This window comes from Coturnix japonica, chromosome 20 (genome assembly GCF_001577835.2).
Source record: "Coturnix japonica isolate 7356 chromosome 20, Coturnix japonica 2.1, whole genome shotgun sequence".
NCBI classification, from domain to species: Eukaryota; Metazoa; Chordata; class Aves; order Galliformes; family Phasianidae; genus Coturnix; species Coturnix japonica.
Genome location: NC_029535.1, coordinates 12,194,285 through 12,211,244, shown reverse-complemented (window position 1 = coordinate 12,211,244; position 16,960 = coordinate 12,194,285). Strand labels below are relative to the sequence as shown.

At 40.0% G+C, this 16,960-nt stretch overlaps 1 long non-coding RNA gene across 2 annotated transcripts in view; it reads right to left on the bottom strand.

Moving 5' to 3' along the window:
* The window catches only part of LOC116654274, an 80,120-nt gene extending 66,921 nt beyond the window's left edge, over nucleotides 1-13,199 (bottom strand). For both annotated transcript variants that reach the window (XR_004309384.1, XR_004309385.1), the window contains exon 1: nucleotides 12,917-13,199. This is a non-coding gene — a long non-coding RNA (uncharacterized LOC116654274). The remainder of the gene's footprint in view (nucleotides 1-12,916) is intronic.
* Between the last annotated feature and the right edge of the window lie 3,761 nt (nucleotides 13,200-16,960).

Here is a 16,960-nt window from a genome sequence, read left to right as displayed (position 1 = left end):
CCTCAAGCTATAACACATTTTCCTATTCTCTGATAGTTAAATTGATTTTTTCCACAGTTCAGTTAGCAGAGCTGATACAATGTGTTCAGGAGATACAAGAAAATCATGCTAGACAGTTCTGCCACAAAGTAAGTTCTGGTTTGCACTGATATTTAAAACAAAGTTGGTCCTGTTTATTACACCTTGTAATTCTTACATTCACAGTGAGTTCTGTATTTGCAAAATGACAGGAATTGCTCTTTGCACGACTTCTCTTTACTTCTTTGATAACCTGAATTTACAGATGTAGAGAAAACAAGAGCAATATGGAAGGATCAGAATCAGAGAATAAGGAACTATAGACTTCCACATTCTGACTTGACTCTTCTGTTCCTAAGTAGGTTTCAAAATATGTCAGGGTTATGACAGGTGTAGGCCAAGCTGGTTATCAATCTGGGTCAACCTTGTGACAACTGTCTATCTCAGCAGATACTGCAGGTCTGAGCTACACAGTCATCAAAAACTGCCCTCTGAGCTTTTCAGTGTTTAACACCGGTGACTAATATAACTTCAGTGATAATTTTAAACTTAGTCCCAATTGTAAGTTGAGACCAAAAATGCTACCATCATCCCCTTCTTTCAGTTCCTCTGTCTGAGGAGATCCTCTGTCCATTCACCATGACAGCAGTTCTGTTTTCTAAACACAAGCACTCCTTTAGGCCTCTCTCCTCAGTCATTTTGTCACATCACAGCTGATCGTTTTATTTTATTTATTTATTATTTTTTTTTCTGAAGCTCTTGTCCAAATGTGGGGGCAGACACTGCTCGAAGTTGCACAGCTTGGTTTTCCCAGGAGTGAGGACCCATGCCAGGACATCTCCTTTCTGCTTCCTGTCTATTCAGTCCAGCACTACGCCAGTTCTGCATGATACTTTCTCTACATGTTTAACTTAATGTTTTGGAACAGGTGGAGAAGAGGTTGACTCAGTTCATCCCTCATAGTTTACGCTGAACTGTCAGTGCAGACGATATGAACTCACTCAGTACACTGACCTCTAGTTCTATAGTTTGGTGGCTTCCAGTGAATTTCCAATAACCCCTCAGAAAACACCTCTGCACTCTTCATGGCTCTGAGCTCCTCACTTCTTTTTCTACTACCTCTGTTATTTTATACTCTCTTCATAGAGGGGATTTATTCTGCTATATTTGTCTAGTAACAAAATGAGTGCGTTTCTAGGATTAATTTACTATAAGTACTTACAATGACCCGGAACACAATCTTCAGCATTTTAAGTAGCGAAGTGGCAGTTACCTTTGAGCTACAAGTTATAAAACTGTCAGACTCTGCTACAAAAGCTGTATCCATGAATGACTGGAAAATCTGGGTTGCCAACTAATTGCTAGCATCAGTTACAGTAATGGCAATGACATGTTGGAATACCTAACCCAGTTGGTAATTTACTATTTTAGAGCAGATGTATAAATTCAGCACATTCTCATCAAAACCAGAATATGCATCTAGCAAACTGGAACTTGATGTCAGCAGTAAACATTTGTACAATGAATAAAAACATGCAACATGAGAGAGTTCTGTGCCATCCCTTTGGTAACCCAGCACCAGGCCAGGAGTAAGAAATTGTTTCACATTAGATCAGCTTTCCTGACTAAAGAGACAAATTCACCAGGAAGAAAAAAAAAAAAAAAGCCCACTTGTGCAAGTCAGAGACAAACAGTGACCTTGCCATATGTGATATCCCTTAGGCAGAATCTTTTGTGCTGGTTAAAGAACTAAGCTGCTCACAGGCAATGTCTTCGACAGCCTTACAAGCTTCAGAATTCAGGGAGTGGTAAATGTGAGAGTGTGAAATCTGTTCAGCCCTGTGTTCACTTCATGGCTGTGCCTTTTAGAGCCAGGAACACACAGGAACATTTTTGCTTGATTATAGCACACCAAAGGACAGAAGCAACTGAAGCAAAGAACAGAAACAAACAGCAGTCATAGAAGCTGCTGGCATGAAACAGTTAAAAATACTTGACTTGTGTATTTTCAAGAACTGAAGGACTAGCTGTGAAAAGCTCTACTGACTTCCAGGGAACCAGGCTGTAAACAACACAGAGAACTGAAGATGAGGACAGTGTAATATATCTGATGGGTACAAATATTCCACATGGCCAGCATCAGTCGAGGTGCTTGTCAAAAAGGCATCTGCAGCTGTTCCCTTTTCGGGCTGTTTACTCTACAGGAGGATTTACCATCTGTGCAGAAAAACAATACACACACCAGAAATCAGTGTCTGTCAGATGGAGACTAGTCTCGTGGCTATGGCACAGGACAAGCAGTCAGGAGATTTGGATTCTATTTATTGCTCTCCTGGTGACTCCCAGAGCAAATAAGGGGAAATCACTTTGCTGCCTTGTGTCATGTTTTCCTCCAACATAATACTTTACCAAATTAGTGGTAAGAACACCAATTGTTTGTATTTATAAAGTGTTTTTTTGTTCTTTGGATTGTAATGCTAAAGCAGAACTGAACAAGATGTATTTCCACAGCATTTCTAAAGCTTCAGGAATAGCAGCTCGACCTTTCTACTGTAGCAAAATAAAAGGCCATGGAATCACCAAATGCAGCCCCCGGCTCCATACAGGACAACCCAAAATCCAGACCCCGTGTCTGAGAGCAGTGTCCAAACTCTCCTTGAACTCTGGCAGCTCGAGGCTGTGAGCAGTGCCCTGGGGAGGCAGTTCGATGCCTGAACACCTTCCAATTGCCTGAACACAAGTATATCACATAAAACTCAAAACCAGTCCAAGAGTCACTGTGCTCATCTCTCCTCCAAACTTAGTATAATAAATAAATGATCTCTTAGAAATCATGGCAATGACAACATCAGAAATATTTGACAAAAGACAAATATTAAATTTGTTCAGAAGTAAGCCAATGCAAAAGACCACAAATATGGGGAATTTGCATATTCTGCTCTGATTTTTTTAATCTTCTTATTGAGATTGTGAATTAATGATATTGAAAGGTCAAAGTACCCTTTGTTCAGAATGTACAGTTCACAGCAGCATGTTTGCAAGTTCAGTAACTTCACAAACTGTGCCAGCAGAGATACATAACATTGAGCTCCAGTTTGTTCAAACATTTCATGAGCTTCTTGGATTGCCCTTACTCTGGGATTAGCCCCGAGTCTGTATCAAAGCAGATCACATAGGGGTTTTAACTGAGAACACTTTTAAAAAGCCTAACAACATAAAATAGTTATGATTCAGGTTCTAAATAAAAATATGTAATAATGATCCATGATTTATGGAGCAAGACTAAATAAGTAGGATAAGTACTGTTGTTAGTTCCGCTGCTGTATTTTGGTGGGATATGAGTTATACTCCTCTGTGGCACTTAAAAAAGCTTTGTTCCATTAAAATTAATGTGGCTGCCCAAGTACTGTAATATTGCAATTAATATTTCCTGTAACTTCTGTTGCCCACTGAATAACTGCATGATAAGTCTTACTCCTTTACTATCACAGGGAGGATGATAGTTTACATAAGGAAAACAATCCAGCCATTTTTGTGTTTCCTTTTAATTCTTCTGTTGTTATTGAGCCCTAAACAATCTTTTTTTTGTTTTGTTTTTACTGCTCTGTACTGAGTCACTAGCTTATTTAACTTAATTTTATTGTAATTGTTATCTTTTCATTCTTGTTTTTTTCCAGTCAGTTACTCATAAGACCACAAGATATAAACAGGACACTCTTGCTTGGACAACTTCTGAGGGTAATTTTTTTCACCACTGCCCAAATTCAGAGCAAGTTACCAAACGGTCCTTGCTTCCAAAGAACTTTCACTTCAGCCCATATATATTTTACCATGTCACATTTCTGTTGATCTCTACATCTTCCAGCTAAAAGAGATCTGCCTGTTTGGTTTGGATTTTTTCTGGAAGCTTTCTTGGCCTTTCCTTCCATGTCTGGTCTAAATCTTTCCATGGAAGTCTTAGTGACAGAAAATGAAGTTAACTTTTACATAATTTCTTCTGCAGCAAATAATTTGTTTAGACTTTTGCTTGCTATACTTCTCTTTAACTTGGTTTCCTACAGAAAAGGGATTTATGTGGCCGTGCTGTGCTTGTGCATGTTACACACGTGTCTTTATCCATCAGTCTTTCATAATTTTCTACTATAACTTTCCACTAAACCTGATACAAAGACAGAGGTCTAAATTTTGTTAAGACTGTATGTATCACTGTAGTAGTCAGAGATTTTATTAATGAAGAGAAAAGCTTCTGCAGAAGTGACCTTATATTCAATACTACCAAAAACAGATGAGAGAGAAGACCTATAGGAAAATTTTCCAGTGGAGGTTGCACCCATGAGAACACACACTACAAGACAAAAGGGCATAGAAAAGCAAAATTCATTAGTTTTGCTTCTTTTTGTACTTTGCTTCCTATGAGATTATGTTTATATGAGACTAATTGTTTATAAATGTGCAATACATTTGATTAGAACCAGTTCAAATTTTGGGCCAAATACATTCTTTAATACTTTTGTTTAAGTTAAGTTGCAACTTTAAAACTCTTATATGTATCCACAGAATTAGCAGACTTAGAAAAACTAACAAAGATGAAGTATATTAAGTTCATGGAGTATTTTGTAGTAGTGTGCACCACAGAATCTCAACAGTATCTGCAAATAACGTCCATTGGACAATAAATTAATGATATAGATGCCACCAAACTGCTGTAGATACTAGCCTTTGTCCAATAAACAGTTTGGGTATGCCAGTCTTTGAAAAGCATTTTTAATGGGGAACTTTGGAGAAGTCATGAGAAGTGGTGATTAATTCTAGGCACAGGCTTTGACAAATTCCAGGTGCTGTGGAAGAGCCTTGGAGATTAATAATATAGAGATTTTCTCTGATTCAGTGTTGAGCTAACCACCTCCTCACAGCAGGAGGTACCAGGATGCTTGGAATGCCACCCATAGGAGAAGAGGTCAAGCTGAACTTCTGACCGGTGTGATCACTGAAAAATCTGTGGCTGCTTTTGCAAGAGTTAACACCAGTCAACTGAAGTCAGATTCCAGCTTGGGTAATTCCATTCTGCCTCTCTAAAATTCCCCTTTTATTTCAAACAGATGCAATATTTTTTCACTTCCTTCATTAACAACTGCCAAGCAGTTTTGTACATTTTGTTGAGTACTTGCTATGTTTTACCCCAAACGTAGCTACAATACCCAGTGAATGTCCCGCGCAGAACTTTGGTGCACTCAGTACTATCTGTGGGAAAAGTTCATATGCAGAACTGCTAAACACAGATTTTGTCCCATGAAGAAATCTACAGAATATGAAGCAGAAGACCTAACCCTTAGTTTTAGCTCTGCTGCTTATCACCAATAGCAATGTGGTTGTATTCATTCATGATCTATAAGGGTCAAAAAGCACCTTAATTTTACTTTGGAATAAGTTCTTTGGACCCTTAATTTCTGCGCCTCAGTACTCACTAGTAACAATAAAGCAGCAAAGCTCATCCAGAGAAGTATTAATATTTACAGCAATGGATGCTTGGTGGTCATTTTCAGAGGGAAATGTACTTGCATTTCCCATTTCTTTTAGGAAATACAAATTGACAGATGAATAGGTTGATCAATTTACACCATATTCAGTGCTAAATAACTCATAGTGCTTGGAGGCAGTAAAAGGAAACACAAAAGTACAGCTAGCAACTCTAATTAAAAGCATGCTCAACAAGACACAACTGGAGCTTGGTCTTAATGAGCAGGCAATAGAGATAATGTAAAAGCAATTACTTTAGCAGAGGCAATTTACTGAAAAATTGTTTTCACTGAGCACCAACTTACTGAATTCATAGGCTTGCTGCCAAGTAACAGAGTAAATTAGTGCCACTTCCTATTGAGAGAATGAGCAGTGGCCACCTGCCTGTTGAGCAGATACCTGCCACCGCAGCTTTTCACACGTAGCCCGTGATTCCTCTGTGCCAATAAGAATACCACTTCCAATCTATACTCAGCAATCAAATTCACTGATATAGCATCTCTTGTCAAGAATGACACCACAGTAGATTATCAACTTAATAAAGTAATCTATCATTTATCTTTCTTGGTTAAACCATAATGTGCAACCAGATGTTGCAGTAGTTTGAGATATTGGTGTAAATCTGAACTGCTCCATTAACTTCTAAACTTTCTTCAACATAACTGAGGTAAGAATCTGACTCTTCGATCATAACATGCTTCTTCTAGGACTGAAGACAGTTGACAGAACAGTTTACTGAGAAATGCAAATGAAAGGAGTATTCAAGTTTCCTTCTTAAGGACAGCCATGAACCAGCAGTGATGCATATATCAAAAGAGAACCCTCTGGGTTTTTCTGCCCTCCATAGGATTTTAAAATTCAAGTAACACTCACTAAATTTTTATGTTAAAAAAATAAATAATAAATAAAAAAAACCCAACACAACAGTAAATGTGTAGCCTCTTGGTTGCAATTCAAGTTCTAATAAAACTGTTTATTGAACTCCTTGACCCCTTCCTGGAATCTGCCTGAGCTTCCCAGAACTTTGTGTCATGTGGTTCTTGGTCATTAATAACTAAGTATGACACAGCAGTTTAGACACACAGCCCTCCCTGCTCAAGCAGGCGCCAGGACACAGCACAGAGAACACAAACAGCTCAGCCCAGGCTTCAGGATCCAGTCCCAGAGCAGCACTGCTGTGATGCAGCAGCAAGCAAAAAGGGCAAACACAGGAAGTGATTCATCTGAGTACAGTACAATGTGTGGGACACGATCAAAAAGATCCCAACTGTTGGTCAGCACAAGTACAGTACTGGGCAAATGGCTTCAGGCTCCAGCTTGGATATTAGCTGATCTCCCACTCTGTTTACATGGAAAGAGTCCTCCAGCAGCCAGCTGTGCATTAAAAGCAGCTGGCTGGTGCTAAGGAGGGTCAGTGAATCTAGAGACCTCTGAATACGTCTGGTCCATTCTATCCACCCACTCATTTACATTTATGTAGCCCTTCTGGCTTCTGCTTGCAAGTCTTTGGCTTTCAAAGTAGAGATCTCTCTAGCAGTTCTCCAGCTTTTGGCTTGCTTTAGTGTTTGCTGAATTTGCACTTGCCAGTGCCCAACCTTTAGCAGCACCCCCTGGCTCTCCCCAGCCCCATAGCTACTTAATCATCTCTTCTTGTGACAACTGGACTGCGCCTAAGAAATTCTGAGTGTCAGTTTCCAAAGAGCAGAGCTGTTGCATTTGCTGCAGGAAGGTATATCCAGGTATATTCTGTTTCACCAATTATAAGGTTAAAAGAAAAACAGGAAGGAATACTGCCGTATAGAGGAGTAAAGCACATTCTAATGGAAGATGCTGCACTTTTGAGTTATGCTGTAATGAATAGGACTCATTGCGAATAGATTCAAAAGCCATATTTTTGCCAAATTTGGATTTAGTTACACACATCTCTCCTGAAAAAATATTTTGGGAAAAAAAAAAAAAAAAAAGTCTTATGGACCTATGGGCAAAACAAGTTTACTTTCTGCCCATAGGGATGCCCCATTGACACTCACTGTAATTTCACTGGACTGGCCCAGAACTTGCTGTAGGAACAGCTGTAGAAGGAGAGAAAATTGAAGTTTCAAAGTAGGTGGACAGTGATATATTAAATTATGACCATTTTTTCCTTCCTATTTCTGGCCTAAGCTTCCTCTGCTTATTTCTTCCTGTTTCTTTCCACTGTACCTACAATGCACATTTGCAAACACCATTCCTCTGCAGACTCAGATCAGTTAAAATTCATTTCTTAAGGAAAGAGTAATAGCCCAGAGCCCCTGGAATTAAGTCTCCAGCACCCAAGTCCATTGCCACCTTCTAATACAAGTATCAGGCAAGCTTTGACCCACCCTCCTAAATACAGCCACAATTCAGGTACAACATTTGAAACAAAAACAACCTATGGAAATAAAAGGATTTGCCTACACAACCAGTTCTCTCTCTGGTGAGAGAATGAGAGAATAAACTGTTTATGACAGGTCTTATTTGTACTTATTTGTACTGCTTTAGGCAAGGCTGGGAGGTGCTCAAGTACAGTGATGGGGCTGATATTGATGCTACTCTAGAAAGAATCCATTCTCTTCAGAGAATGAGAGAGAAATGAAGGGCTCCAGACCATGAGACTTTCAGTCTAAGTGAACTCAGAACAAGCTGAGTACTTTCTGTCTTATCTACTCTAGACTGTTAACTGGGGTTAGCTAACACATTCCTCACCCTGGTCTAGACAAAGCCTAGAAGCAAGGAAAGCAAGGGAATGACACATGGTGTAGAGACTGTATCAGAGAGAAAAAAAATGAGGAGAGACACTGTGAGAAAAGCAGCACAGGCAAGAAGAAAGACAATGAAATGGAAAAAAACCAAAACACTACAGTGAGCCGGAGCAGCTGAGCTTTGGAGGGTGCTCTTCTTCCTAATCCATAACACATGCTTCCTCTTAACTCCGGTTATGTGTTTGTTTATTTGTTTTGTGTTTTTGTAAAATGAATCACCCTTATTAAAAAAAAAAAGTACGGATTTAAATGACAGAGGGCAGAAATCTCATTGTACGTCAGCTGCTTTGGCAAACCCCATAGGTAGTTCAAGAGGAAAAGATACTTGGGAACGTTTGGATGAAGTTACTCTGTTTTTTTTTTTAAAGGAAAATGACACTATGTTGATCCTGAAGCTGCTCATGAGAAAAAGCATTGGAGCGATCCTGCTTTGTACAATATGCGTTCACTTTCAGCTCCCACTTCCCACAGAAGAGCTCTGACCAAAATCATCTCTTCATTTAGATCCAGTAACTTGCTGAATTTTTAATCAAAATAGAAGAGTGCAACAGCAGAGCCCTAAAGCAACCGGTCTAATGGTTAAAATCTTCACATTAGTGTTAGGGCATGAGTTCTGCTTTTGAGTGATGACTTTTATGAAAAGTGATGGACTGGAATAGCAATACTCAGTCTCTTAGTGATAGTGATTCTGATGGTGGATGCATTTGAAGACAGTTTTGGCTTTTGGGCCCAGGCAGCCAGACATGTGCAAGTAACTGAAACACAAGTGTTTCACTGCTACATTTCTGGGTGGATGTTCTGTCACAGTGTGGAATATATTGTGGGTATGGGCTCACCATGGCATTACTGTTATGCAGATAGAAGGGGTATGTACATTTTGAACACATGACAGAGACATCTCCCACCATCTGACTGAGAAGAGGCAGAAGAGAACAAGATCAAGACCACCATCACCAGGATCCTGGTCCCCTGGAGAGAGGTGGGGGGCAGCAGGCTGCGGGGCACAGGAAGAGGAAGGGAAGTTCCCTTTGCAGTTAAATCTTCTACGTGACCGAAGCCTTGAGCCTGTTTTGCTTCAAACAACATTCCATTCAAAGTGTGACTTAAATTTTAGGGCCCCATCCAAAGCCCACTAAAGACTTTTTCCACTGAGTCTAACAGCCTTTGGATAAATGCCTTTACCCTGAAAGCCTGATCCACACGAGAAAGGCTATGCACAGAAAGAGCAAACACAGAAATCCTTTCTGAGATTTTACCCAATCCCTTTGTAGGTATGTATAGAAAACTATGCCAGCTAACCCAACTTAGTCCAGTTGTGCGCTATCAACTTCACATTCCATTTGATGATCACAGAACTTTGTAAGGATAAACTCTTTGGTCCTACACTCCCACATAATTGTTCTTGCTTGCAGTATTGATAAATTGATTTTCTCCCTACTTGGCTTTATTGTACCTGAGACTGTTATCAGAATGTAATTCACAAATCATTTAGTACAGACTTCAGCATAAACAGTATAGTTACAGCCTATGGTTCACTTCTACTTAAAAGCAATCTTTATTACAGAAAGCTAAGCTGTTCAAACTGTCGTTTAGGTAAAATAAGTAGGACTAATGCTTCCACATGCTGTTTTGGGGGACCATGGTATTTTTTAGTAATATCTACATTATCTTTTTTGGCCATTTTGCTGTGTTTGAATAAAACCTCTTTAAGCCCCATCCATAAGAGAACCATAAGAGAAAAGAAAGTTCAAACAATGAAACATTTGTGCTTTGCAGCTCTCTCCACATTCAGTTCTGATGTAAATCTACTTTGTTGATTTCTGCCATTGCTTTATCTTGTAAAGTTGTGTTGCTCCATCTTAAGCACAACCAAAAGCTCAGATTGCCTCACAGAACTGAGTGCTCAAGGATCCATTAATGTCATTTCCCAGGATAATCCTTGACTTTTGTTTGGGTCTGTTAATTTTCACTTAATATTCACAACTTTTTAATTTGTTATTATTATTTTGAATTATATTTGAAAATTTTAAGAGTCTCCTAAGAAGCAGAAATGAAATAATTAAAGAAAAGATGCAGACAATAATTCAAACCCAGTGTGACATTACAGATGTGACAGACATTGATTTGTGCCCTTAAGGAAGGAAACAGGACGCTGTGGTGGGCCAGAGCTCTCAGCCATCATTTGACTGCAAAATATTCCCTTAGGATTAACTTTGTAATATACAGTCACACAAAAACCATCAGCAGCTTCTGCTCACAAGCTCTGTGACGTAGTCTGTACTGCTGCTGTGCTTGCATCAGGATGAGCTTTTACATTATTTTTGATGCCAATGTAATACAATGGACAATGATTTACTTGATTTAAGAACAGCCACTGAGCTGCCACATGATTTTGAGCAAGTTACTTGTGTGTGCTGTTTTTTTTTCTTGGATATACTTCCAGATCTTTAGATCTTCTTCTAATCATAAATAAAAGTATTAATAGTGATGACAGGAAAAAGTGCAACATGAGCACTATACATGGAGACTGAATAAGGTAATACAATACAATTTTTAAACAGCATCTGCAATCAGATTTGATAAAAAACAGACTAATTTTGTATGTATTGATCCTTTTGCAACCTATTCTGAATGACAAGCTTGACTGATTGGTTTGCTACATAAGTTCTTCCATGCTCTTTTCAAGTAGTAACTGCAAGACCAAGCTGCAGCTTTAAATTGGACAATCATAAGAAAGAGTTTAACACGACACTCCTACCACTGACTCTGGTGAGTACTGAGTTCAAACAAATATGGCAGCACTGCATCCTAATTAGTACACGATTTCTCATACTGTACTAAAGACTTTACTGCTTTTCGTTATTAGACTTAAGGTGCTGCACAGGCAGCTCCTGGGATGCCCAATCTAATAGTGTTCCGTGCACAGTGACAGCTAGAGATGTGTCATGGTGTCTGTAAGATACTCTGATTATACTGTTGATTTAAATTCAATCTAGCTTTCAGAACGCAGCCTTGAGACTGAAAAGCTGCTTATCACAAAGCGAGGATCAGTAGTAACAGAAATGGGAAGATTAGGAAGAGGAGACTGGAAAGCATAAAGGCGCTGTCAAAGACTCCCAGTGCTTGAGTGACTGTAGCCTGAGCAATCTAGGATGGGTGATTTGATACAATAAGGATAAACAGGACAAGATCAAGGACAGAAAAAACAACAACAACAACAACAACAAACCCCAACACCGTGGGCTCAGATAATACTGCTACAGAAATCCCATGTGCTGGTTGTTGTTAACAGTGTCTGTGTGACACATTCACACCATTGCAGGGTAGGTGGGGCTGGTTGCTGATCTCAGCCTGATTGACGTTAATGACATTCTTCCAATGGCTGTGGCTTTCCTCATACCACACCCAGGAGGGGTCAGAGGCAAATTCCTCCTGAGTACTAATGTGAAAACACCATATTTTTAGTCAAGTTTTTAAATGATGCCAGGTGTTTACTCTGGTTGTATTAACTAGTCTAGTACAGTTGAAGCTCAGCTTGCACTTCCCAGCAATGTACCTACAACTCAGCTTGAGATTGCAGCCGCTGTTTTTAATCCAGTTCCAGACACTCAAAAGATCATACGCATCTCCATGATAGTGCCTCTTAAGCAGTGAAGACAGCAACATCTGTAAGCATGGATACAATCCCAACACAGTATAGCCAACTGTGGTGTTTATTTGTGTTGCCTAGAAGCCCCATTAACAGATCAGGACTGTGTGTGACAGACATAAAATAGTTCCACTTTCCATGGAAGGGTTATTTACTTCTGTTGCTTTTGTTCTGTCTGCTATGAAGAGCTTTACCTCTGTCTATGAAGAGAAGCACCAGAAGTTGAAACTGTTGCTGGACCACTGTCCTCAAGACAGCAAGACTACAAAACCTGAAACAGTCCCTGAGCAAAGATATCAAAGCATTTTGCAAAGGTGAAACCTTGTAGCACGCCACACTGTGAGCTTCTGGGACCAGATCCCAACGCCACTAAAAAGCAAAATCTAACAGCAAAAAGGAATCATTGCCTTTCAAGAGAGAAGTCTTTCTTAAGAACGCCATACAAATGCATTGCTTACTTCCACACTGTCAGATGCTGTATATCTGAAAGTCACAGCACTGTGCTGAATACCAAGCAGATCCCAGAAAAGCCAATGGAAACTGTTAAAGATCAGATTTCCTGAAAATCAGAATCTTTTCCTGTTAAGCCATTCATTTTAGAAATTCCAACTGATAAATAACTAATTCCTGCTATATCCAACTTCAGTAATGCCATTGACTTAAAATCAATGTGCTGAAGACTTTAAGAGGTAGTTTCATAACAGCTTGATAGGAAGTCTGTGAAACCTGTACGCCACAGTATTCATGCCAGCCTCATTACTATCCCCCTGGCAAGGCTGGTGTTTGCATGTTCTGCCCTGTTCTCTTTTCCAGCCTCACAATCTCTCATCAGTAATAGCCCTGTGGAAGCAGAAAGCAGACTAACCCGGACTGTTCCAGTGTCTCCAAATGTGCGGCAGAACACAGGGCTGCAAAGGTGGAGGAGGAAAGACGCCTTTCTCTTACCTACCTCATGTACACAGAGGTGATGGCTCAGTCCATACCTGGTCATGAAGCAGACAGCCAGGTGAGCGTGCACAATGCTTGCACTGCTCTTCCTCACCCTAGAAAAGAAAAATGATGGATGCTTTTAACCAGAGATGCAATAAGTGCCAAGTTCCATTTCTCCTAGACCTCAAGTGTGAACTCATTTCACGCTGGCAGGTACACCATGACATAAATACACAGCCTGGAGCCCTTCAGGTATAGGAATTCCTTCAGGGTCTGAAAACTGAGCTAAGGATAAGTGCAGATCCATCTACAGCAAGACAAATATTTGTTGGTGCATGTGTAAACACAGAGAGGACAGATCTTTAAATGAATTAGCATGCATTCTGAAAAGGGAAGATTAAACACTGAAATGCTTTCATATGCTTTAAAAAAATATTCTAGACTAACTTCCTAGATCATATTTTCTAGAACAGAGATCTATATTAGCATTTCAGCTGTCTGCCTACTTCCAAGTTTTGCAAGAACATATTCTTCTCTTTCTTTTCCATTTTCCTGGTGACCCAGAAACACACACACATTTTATCAGGGTTAGAACAGGGATTCCTTCTTGAAGGTGATTCTGTTCAGCACTTCACATTAAGGCTCAAAATGCTAATCACAAAAATAAGGGGACAGAACAATTGGGTGTTGTTTACAGAGCAGTGACTGAAAATGCAGCCCCTGGGCAAGTCATTCTAATAAGGATCTGTTTACACTTTTGGATACATAATGTTAGTTGATTGTATTCAGTAACTTAAACTAATCTCAGAAAGTAACACTGGAATGTTTTGGCCATCAAGATATTACAGAGGAAAGCACATTCTTATTATTTATTATTCCTATGCCAGAAAGATCCGCAGACCAGCCAAAGACTGGGGACCACAAAATGACATGCAGTGCAGATAGGCAGTAATAATGACTTGTTTACCATGTAAAAGGGCATTCTGGTAGAAGAAAAAGGTAGAAAAACTGAGGGACTTTTTCCTTGGGTAATAGCTCGGGAAAAAGAAGCAGAAAGAGTTAAGCAATCAGAAGTGGGATACGTGGTCTTTGAATGGCCTCTGAGTTTTCAGTTGCCCTCAGCAGCAATTTAGGTTTCAAAACTATTTACAGAGCAGAAGCAGAGCATAGACTTGTAATGTCTTCAAACTGTTTTGAAATGAAGGAAAGTCACAGTCCACAGAGTAGTAAGCCAGGAAGTCTGTGACCAGAGTGGGTTTCCAGCTCTTCTGCTATGTTCTAGAGTATCCGAGCCACGAGATAGCGTTTTCCCTTTGTCAGTGCCCTTGTTTTCTCCTAAACCCAAAACATAGCATCGTAAGACACTATGAAGAAAGCATCAACTCCATCCCAGCTGAAACTGGCACACCTATTCAGATGTGCTACTCTCCATTGCCGCAATGTGCTACATAAGATTGGAATCAGAAAAAATTCACATCCGATCTATACTTCCTGATTGCAGCTTCTTCTGCACGCCAAAATCTCACATCTGGCATCTTTGATGGAGTCACTTGTAAGCTACGCTGATGGCAGGAGACTGGGAATTTGTGAACTGTCTCGTATTGCTTTGCAAATCTGAGTCAGGCACAGAAATAAGAGGGACGGGAAAAAATAGAAAGGGAGAAGTGGTTAAGGCATTCCTGTGTGACGCAAATGTAGTGATGTCAGAGTTAGAGACCACAGACATCTCTGCCAAAATGAATGGGATTCCAGCAGGCTCCAGCTGGTCTCAGGGTTTGTGCATTCTGCTCTGTTTCCTGGATACCAGCAATTCCCAGCTGTAAACTGAGCAACCATTAACCCCTTCCCTATTGTGGGTTTCCAGACAGCCACTCACCAGGGAGGTTTTTCCCTTGCTGGTAGAAGATTCCAACATTTCATAATCAAGCATCCTTATTGAATCAATGGCTAGTTTAAAAATAACCCCTTGACCCAAACTGTCTGGGAGAGCTCTCAAAAACAATGAAAAAAGATGCTTTTATACAAAATCTCATTTCTTATCTGATCTCTCAGCTGTAGCCTCAAGGTCTTCGTTTTCATCCCCCGCTTATACATATGGGTTTCTACCTCTTCCACTTTCCTATGAGCTTAACTTTTCTTTCCTGTTTCCCCCTCCCCCCGCTTTTTTCCTCCTCCCCTCTCTTCCTATCTCCAGAATAAGAAGATAAGCCACAACTCTAAAGTGGTAATAGATCTGAAGCCCTGGACCTGACATACAACTCACAGAAATTTTTGTGAGGGAAAACTTCCAAATTCTTAATCTAGTGCCTGATTCCCTCTTGGAACAAACTGAAAACCTAATTTTGGATCACAAAACCCTCAACTTCCCGAAAGTAAAGATTTTTTTTTGGCTGAGCTGGCTCTCCCACAGCTGGGAGTGAACAAGAATCTGAACTCAGGCCAGACCAAAATAATCAAACATCTGAATTATTAATCACTATTAATAAGAAAGAATTTAAGCTGCAAGTGCAAGTTCCACTGCTCTTCTCTGGGTATGGACTGAAGGAATTGATAGCCAAGGAAAAAATCATGATGCAGACTGACATATCAGAATGAATCTCATAAACCAAGTACTAAGATGGCAAGCAGAATTTATGAGTTACTCTGAAAATTTCTATGCATCAAAGAAGTAAAAAACCAAATACGTATAACATCAGAGCATGTTAAAATTATGATTATTACTTTTCTTCATCAGGGAGGGGACAAACTTGTCCAAAACCAAAAGAAGTAAAGTAACTCCATTAAGAGCTAAATTCCATTTCTAGCCTGATCAGCACAAAGTTCGGCTGACATCACAAAAAGCCCATTGACTTATTTACCCAACAAGGAATGTGGGTTGGTGGTTCCCAACCAAGAGGCACCGCTTTCTTTGGGACAGCCTCTAGCAGAGCACTGCACCTGAGCCCAGTGCAGACAGGGATGGGCCCCGCTCTCTGCACTGTGCACAGCCAGTCTCACTTGCCTATTTCCATGAGCTCAACTCGCCAGGAGCTTAAACAGGGCAAATGTTGGGTCCATTTTGCTGCTTTTCTAAGGATTGAATTTTTATGGTTCGTGCATTTACATTTTTCTCTACTAATATGAAAACTGATAATTCTCACATGGCTGGAATAATACAACTAAAAAAAAAACACTGAAATGTGAAATTTGTAGAAGTTGATCCTGGAGTTTCATTTCCCTTGGCGTGTCGTTGATGCAGTAGCTGGATAGATTCCCATTCAAGAAGCAGGGCTCACAGCCCACAGCAGTGCGCTATCTGAGGACAATGTTTGTGGGCCCTGAGCACACAGATTACCACTCTGGCAGCCCTGCAGAGAGTGCTTTGCTCTCTATCCCTCATAGGGCCATTCTTCTTTTCCAACTCATAAAATGATGCACATTAATTAGCCCATTTGTTAAGACAAGAATCATTGGGCCTTATTCCACAAAACATTTTATTCCTTCCTGCCTCACTGCATGGGTGTATTATTTACCACAGTGGGAAAGTACAGTTCCAGACCCTCGAATCTCCTTCAGAAATAATATTGTGAATGGTCCTTCAGCAAGAAGAAAGTGATACAAGAAGAAAGGTCAGTAAGCTTAACAAAATGCAGTGTGGAAAAAGTACATGACTCCTAGCTATAAATACAAGAAGGGGAAACAGAAAAGTTAGGAAATTAACAGCTTAAGCATTATTGCTGCTGTAAGAGCATATAGGCATTAACTGACTACTAGTAAAGTAAGACTGAGAACCAGAAGGCTCACAGCCAGTTCTATGGTCTAGTTCTAGGGCTGTCAAACATGGGAGTAGCACAGACAGGAACTCTTGCTGTAGAATAAAACTGTTAGGGCAACAAAAACAGTTTTATAATGTGGTACTTTTGAGAAGGCCTTGGTAGGTCTGTATGTCTGCATTCTCTTTTTAGCAGCTTTAGCAGAACACCATTTCACTTTCTTTCTCCTTGCAGTAATGTTTTTATTTCTGAGACCAAAGAGAAAGAGGAAAGATTGTGTGGCACTTAGGGGCTAAGACCCAAAACATTTT